Source organism: Lucilia cuprina, chromosome 4 (genome assembly GCF_022045245.1).
Source record: "Lucilia cuprina isolate Lc7/37 chromosome 4, ASM2204524v1, whole genome shotgun sequence".
In the NCBI taxonomy this organism is placed as follows: Eukaryota; Metazoa; Arthropoda; class Insecta; order Diptera; family Calliphoridae; genus Lucilia; species Lucilia cuprina.
Window position 1 is genome coordinate 97,379,410 of NC_060952.1, and position 8,189 is coordinate 97,387,598.

Sequence of the window (8,189 nt, forward strand, 5' to 3'; positions counted from 1 at the left end):
CCAGAATATATATACTTTTATGGGTCTTAGACGAATATTTTAATGTGTTACAAACGGAATGACAAAAACAATATACCCCCCATCTTTTTTGATGGTGGGTATAAAAATTAAATAAAAGAAGCACTAGTAATAACAAAATTTTCCATAAAGTTTGGTTGGTTACTTACACAAGCGGAAGGAAATTTTTTCTATATTATAAAACAAAAATATAAAGATTAAGTTTTACTGTTTCTAAATAAAATGTTTGATATTTTTCACTTTTGTAGTTTTTGTTTGATTTTTCACTTATAGTTAATTTGTTTGTTGACATTTAATTAAAAGTTGATTTTTGTTTTAAATTTTATAATTTTAGTTTTCTTTTCATTTAAAAGAAATGTATATAATATTAGTTTTTTATTTATATTTATATTTTCTAAATATATATTAATATTTTGTTTTGGTTTCTAGGGATTTAATAAATAATAAATAAGAAATCTTTGGCAATAATGTAAAAGATATATAAATGAGAAATATATATACAGGAAGAGAAATATTATAAAACACACACAATGTATATTAGGGAGGCGTATCAAAGATAAAAGGTTAATTTGTTTTTGACTAGCACCCCTACTCATGCAGTGCATTATTTTGGAACTAGGAAAATAGCTCACAGAACCTAATTTCCTAATTCCAGGAGGATATATAGAGTAGTCTTTGTAGACATTTTACTTTAACCTCTAAGCATCAAAAAAGGCAGGGAACACCGCTGCAGTAAATTTGTTTCACTGTAATGTGTTGTGTGGTCCACTCTTCGATCGACCATAAATGGGTGTGTTCCTGATGAGATTCATTAGCTGCGTACGTTCAAAGGAACACACTTCATTATTGTATCAATAGAACAGTAAAATAACACCCCCAGTGAAACATAGAGTTGGATAGAAATACCTTCGCCCTCTCTTGTACGCGTTCAGCTACAAAATTCACTTCGAAGCTCCGGCCCATAAGATGATCAAATAGAGTGAAGTATGTTTTATAACGGACATATTTCACTACATCTCTCTGCATTTTCATGACCAGAATATCAAATGTTTCAAAATCCTTACTACTTACACGATCCATAAATATAGCTGAAACAACATTATCTCTCATGCGATTATGTGTTAAAAAGCAACATTAAGTCTTGGAGGCGTTAAAATCTCTTTGTCTCTCAATTTTCAGATATTTGAATCAAGTCGTTGTTAAGGGATCCATTCTTATTGCGCCTCATTGTCGTAATCTGTAGAAGGCTGTCATCGACAAAAAAGTGTAGATAGAGTTGAAAGTTTTACATTGGATGTCATTTATGGAGATAAGAAATACGGTTTGGGGAAATAACTGATGAAGAAAACTTCAATTGCTAGTAATTCTGATTAGAAAATTTTTAATTACAAATAATTTATAATATGTTATTTCTAAATTACACATAACAAATAATTGTAGCTACTTTTCGAAGTGTGATTTTCTTAAAACTAACATAAAATTTCCTGCGTATACTTAATGTAATCTAATTAAAATTACTTATACGTCCCATATGTCAAAAACATATAAAATTTTAAAACCAACACAAATTAATAAATATTTTATTTCGTTAATCAAATTAACACATCATCTAATTTTACTTAAACATAAAAATTGGTAAATTTCAACTTAATTACATAACACTCATACAGAAAAATCTTTTGAAAATCTGTTATAATCTAAAGTGTTAAACATTATTCTATGAAATGAAAATAATCTCTTACATAGACTCGATTTGTGTTAATGGAAAAAACTAAAATGAAACACTTTATTTTAAACTAAAAGTATATGTCTGTCTGTCTTTCTCGTTTAGGAGTAAGTAACTATAAGAGTGTGAGTGTTTTAAGCAGATGCCAAATCATCAAACCATAATAAGCTGAGTAGCAATGATGATGAGGCTGTACAAAGCAGAAAAAGAAAATGAAGAAGTTTTAGTTACTCAAGCATGTATCTTAGGAAACTCTATGAAATACTCCTACAAGTATATAAGAATAATCTTAATACATAGTTTCAAAATGCTTGTAGTGGAAAATTTCTATGTCAAACAATATAAACTACAAGACATCAAACTAACAACATAAAATTAAATTTGCTGTAAATAAGTTTTAAGCAAGAATATGATGTCGAATAAGCAAAGGATTTTCTATTTTAACTTAGTTATATAAATAAAAATTTCTTTTTTAGGGAGTATTGTATATTTTAAGAAAAGCTGATTTTTAATCAGTTATCTGTGTTTGACTAATAATATTTTTAAATAGACCCACCTTAAAGCATGCCAATCGCCTCAAAATCACTTTCTGAGTCGATTTAGCTATGTCCGTCTGTCTGTCTGTCTGTCTGTCTGTGTGTCCATGTAAACCTTGTGCGGTCGCAATTTTCAAGATAATTTGATAAAATTTGGCACATACTCTTTTTTTGGTTCAAGGACGATTGCTATTGAAAATGGTTGAAATCGGTCCATTATTTCTCCTAGCCCCCATACAACCGTACCCCCCGAATCGGGCCTTTAGGCTCATAAGTACGTTAAATGTTTTATAATGTCAACGAAAATTAGCAAAAATTAGTTTTATAGAACAATAATTGACAATACAAATTTGTATTGTGATCGGGCCTCATTTGACCCTAGCCCCCATACAGACTCCCCTTCAGAAAATGATGGTCAAAATTAACTTATAATTACTTATAAAACGATTAAAATCTACATAAAAGACTTTGTAGTAGACGTAACTTAATCTACCAAAATTTATAAGGATAGGCCCATATTTACCCCTTCTCCCCTATGATCCCTCTTGTACAAAATCTCTATTTTTTGTCAACAATAAGTAAAAATATTCCACAATAAAACGAATTAAATGCTTTATTTAAAAAAAATCAAAATTTTAACATACTGAGATTTAAGCTGTGGCATTTTTCCGCCCAAAATAAGTTATATCCCTAATGTACATTGTAACACATATCACACAAATTACTTATATTATGTATATTAATAACTCTACCTAATATTAGCTATACATCCGAATACAGATGTGGCCACATTTGTTAACTTGGCATTATGTGGTATTAAACCAATATTTGGCAATATTCCAAAAGAATGACAAACGGTTGAAAGAATAAACATATATACCTTTAGTAAGGCCCCTCTAGTTTATCTTTGTTAACTAAAAACCAGACAAAATAACAACAACTACATCAACCAAGTTGTTGTCCTTACATACATATACAGCAAATTATTTAAAGGGTTAAAATGCTGAAATTTTCTTAAACAAAAGCATTTTATTTTAACACGGTGATGTCATTGGACTCAAGAAGTACTTAAGTATGTAATAACAATTGAAGGCCATTACCTAGTTATCGCTCATTTACTACAAAATCCAAAAAAAAAAAAAAGAAAATATTTGGACAAAAATGGTTTTGAATTTCAACATCAAAAATATAGTAATGGCTTGTACTTACTCAACAACTTACTTTTCAATGACAACTACTTAGTCTCTTCATTATTTAGAGGTACTCTAGCAATGACTTTCCTTTACTCTGAAAGAGAACTTTGTTTCAACTTTGTCATTTATACATTTTATTTGATTACGAGTCAAGAATTGTGTTTTACAAAAAATAAAATAAAATTAAATTAATATGTCGTGCACTGAGTAGAATATTTGACTAACAACTCGAAGTCCCTGATTCGCACTCACGACTTTTAATAGTGATCTAATTCAGAAAATATACGTTGCTTATTTTTTCCATGAAAAATAAAATTTTTCAATTTACCCTAAATTCGTAGATAATGTTTTAATTATACAGTCCAACAAAATGAAAGTTTGTAAAATCTCAGTTTTTTTCATATATTAAATATTTTCGCAATTTTCATTTAAAATTTTTACAAAAACAATTTTTCTTTAAAATTCTCAAAAATTAGATTGTAGCGGTACCTTTGATCTAATTTCTTTACTATTTTATTCCCTTCTTTATTGCCCATAATTCACATAAAATGTTTCCTAAGATTGTAAAATTTGTTTAACAAAATTTGTGAAAATATTGAAACCAATTATAAAATTTAAGACACAACTATACAAATAGATGAATTATCTTACATAAAAAGAATATTTTTGTAGGGCAAATCTTAAATTGCCTGAATTTTCTAAAGCTAAGAAAACATTGAAAATGTGAGAGGTATTCATACTAAAAAATGGTTTACGGGACACCCTAAAGTTCATACTTAAAAATTACATTCATGTGTAACATTTTAAAGTAATCTCTCTCACACGGTTGTAACACTCTTTACTTTACATGGGTGACACATAATGACAACGACATTGATACCACCATACGTATAATTAACTTAACTTAATATCAATCATACGTACAGTTTTTTTTTTTTTTTTGGCGAGGAGGGCAAGTAAGAGTGCACTCATATGCTCTTACGTGTGAGCAATAAACACATAATTATAACTGAATTAAAAAAACTTGTTTTAAAAACAATATTGTTAATAATGTTTTTCGTTATTTGTAAAGCCATTAGAATAACAAATATGAATGTATCGCATATGATACCCTACACCCTTGAGTAGGTTAAAAATGTGGATTATTTTTTAATTAAGTTTTTTAACTTATTTTTTTTTTACTTATTCCTGCCAAAAAAAAAAAAAAAAGATTTTCTGCAAGAGGGTTCATAGTATAGGTTAGAAGTATATATGGGACTATACTAATAAATTTTGGTAGGAATATTTAGGTGAAATGAGGTCCGATCATTACAAAAATTGGCAGTGTCATTTATACTTTAATCAAACTAAACTTTTTTTTACATACCAGAACACTAAACATAAATATTAGCCCAAAAGCTCTATTCAGGGGGTACGGTTGTATGGGGCTAAGTGAAATAATCGACCGATTTCAAACATTTTGTTTGTCCTTGGGTCAAGAGAAAAGCATATGCAAAATATGTTGAAAATTGCACAAGCTTTACCTGGACACTCAGACGTAATGACAGATATACATAGCTTCTTAGTCGATTGGTATACTTTAGGATGGATGTATGACCAATATTTTTAGGTGTTACAAACATCAGCATAAACGAATAATACCCTCCCAACTACAGGGGTGTTGGGAATACAAAGCAGTGTGTTTTTGCATACATTTATTAACAATTATAATTATTATGAATTGTTTTTTTAAGATACATAGTTATCATAAAACGAAAATCCTTCAATCTCATTAGGCTATATAAGACTGTTGTAAAAGGAAGTGATTGTGTAAAGTATTTTTACTTTATTTACACATACACACACACACCTATTTTCACAACATTATTCAAATTAAATGTGGCATTTAGCGCCTAAACAAGTTTTTCTTTTCTTTTTCTTATCTTTTTATTTGCTTTCTTTTCCTTTTGTTAGTTCTGAAGTTTTTTTTCTATTTTGTTTTTTGTTTTTCTCCCTGTAACTCAGATTTCAATTAAGACAATTAAATTATGCTTCCAAGTTGTGTATCAACAACAACCGCACACAGTTGAGATAAGTATCCATGAAATATCAATTTTGTTTGTCAATGACAGCTAAGTTTCAAGAGAATATCTTTTTTTCAATTCATTTTTTTGCTGTTAGGTATTTAAAATCTTTTTTGATTTTTTTTTCTTAGAATTTATTTTAATGCGATTGTTTTTAATTTCTTTCTTTATGAAAGTTTTTTTTATTTTTTGTATAAATTACAATACAATATTAATTCCCACTTAAATGAATGACACTAAAGGACATGAGGGTAAGTTGAAGATGTAAAGAAAAACACATTTATAAAAGTCTTGTACTGCAAACAATTTTACAAATAAAAAACAGAAATTCAATAAATTTGTCTTTGGCAAATTGATATTGTCTTTTGCTGATGACATTGGGAATTGTAAAAATTTAATAACATGTTCCTGCTGATTTTCTATACAACAGCAAAAAACAGTATTATAATTTTCTCTTTAAACCCATTTAGAAAACATGAACAACTTTTTTTGTTATATATTAATATTACACTTTGTTTACTTAAGTTGTTTTAAATAATTTGCCGTTTAATATTTAATCATTATACATAGACTGTTCCATAACGTCATTAGGTTCTTTATAAGCTGCGTGAGTAAAACATTACGATTTTCTTTTTTTTTTGTGAAAAATTTGAAAAATTTGATAATTTTCTTAGACCGCTTTATACATAGTTAAAGTGACCCAATGAGAGCACATATTTTTATTAACTAAATTTTGATGTGAAAATATTTTGTATATTGTCTAAAGACTATTGTTTTACAACTCCACTTTAAGCGCATGTTTGCATTAACTTATGAGAGGATTAATTTTCACGAGAGTGGAATACCATTTGACTAGTAGGTCATAGACAATGTTGCGAGACGGTATTGTAAACTACATGATGTTTCGTCAACAAAAGTATACTCTTAATATAAATATAATATAACTTACAAGTAGATGTTCTGTAACGAGTAATCAAACAAAAACCTGAAACTGATTTAAAATTTTATTTTTTTTTTTATAAATAAAGACTAATTTAAGTAAGTGGAAAATCTACTTTCAGGGAACATAAGCTGATTTGAAATTTTTAGAACTGATAACAGATTTTAATCTGTTAATTAGAGATTTAATAAAGACTTCGTAAACTATTCCCAAAGTTTTAATATAAATCTTGGGAAAAAGAATTTCTTAAATTACAATAAGCTTGTGAAACGCTAATGAGTTTTGATATCATATGTAAATAAACTAATTTACTATATATTAAGTACTACTTTCTTTTTCAGTAATTACTGTACACAATCATTTCTTTTATATAAACACGGCTGGCTCCTCCCAAAACATTTCTATAAAATCATTAAAAATTAATTATATAAAAATTTTGACTTACAAAAATCGCAACAAGGAAACAAAAAAAAAAAAAAAAATAATTTCTTTCTGATTTACTTCTTAACTCATCAGCCTAAATGTTTCACATTTATAACACCTGTCGCTTTTTTGTCATCATTCATTACATTTTTTGTATGTTTTGTAATTTCAATTTCTTAAAAATTTTTTGGTAACCCGCTGTTTATCATTAGCAGCAAAAAAATGTTAAATTTTAATAAATTCCTTCAATAATATTATTACTAAATTCATGTCCTAACAAAAAATAAAAAAAAAATCTATTTAAAATTGTGTTTTAATGTAGTAGTATTTAATTTTATTTTTAAGCAAAAGGTACAAAAGACACACAGGAACTCAATCACTTCCCTCGAAAAAAAATATTCCCCCAAAAAGCTTGCTTGTTAAAAATTTAAATACTATTTGGTGTCAATAATATTAATGTATAAAATTTGTTAGAATTTTATTAGCAGCCACACAACACAAAAGAGTACTCAATAATAACAGTCATAAGGAAACATAAACACACACAATCGTATAATAATAATAATAACAATATACTCAAAGGTAAATGGAAAGAGCGAAATCAAAATTTAAATTTCAACACATACAAAAACTCTTAGCGAAAATTGTCATTATGAAAATGCGAATACTATTTGGGTATACAACAAACAAGAGAATACCACCCATAATATTTGCTTTCACAATACAAACATAGAATGCTTTTAAGCATTTATACCTTCTACTTCAGTTTATTCAATTCATATTCTTGGTAGTTGTTTGCTCTTTGTTTTTGGCATTACTGTTCAATTGAGTAGAATTTTGTTGACTTCAAAATGTTGTCCTTCATTGTCTTTCAATGTTCTACCCATTGTTGTGTAAATGTTACGGTTCCGCAAAGGCTACTAACACTTTTCTAAATGATTTTTTTCTCTTTTGTCTACTTCAATCTTCTAATCAATTTCGTATGCAAGCAATGTTCAAATTTAAGTGGCATATAATGCACAATTCAAACATTATCTAAAATACTTTTCTACGAGTTACTATCAGATACCAAACCATTGACATTATTATAATCAGCAGGATCATTTGTTAGAAGATAAATAATGTTTTGCTATCTACCAGATATCTAAGTGTTGTGGCGTAAATGAATAAGTAGAAGAAACAAATTGGTAGTCTAGTCTATAGTCTAGTCTATAGTCTAGTCTATAGTCTAGTCTATAGTCTAGTCTATAGTCTAGTCTATAGTCTAGTCTATAGTCTAGTCTATAGTCT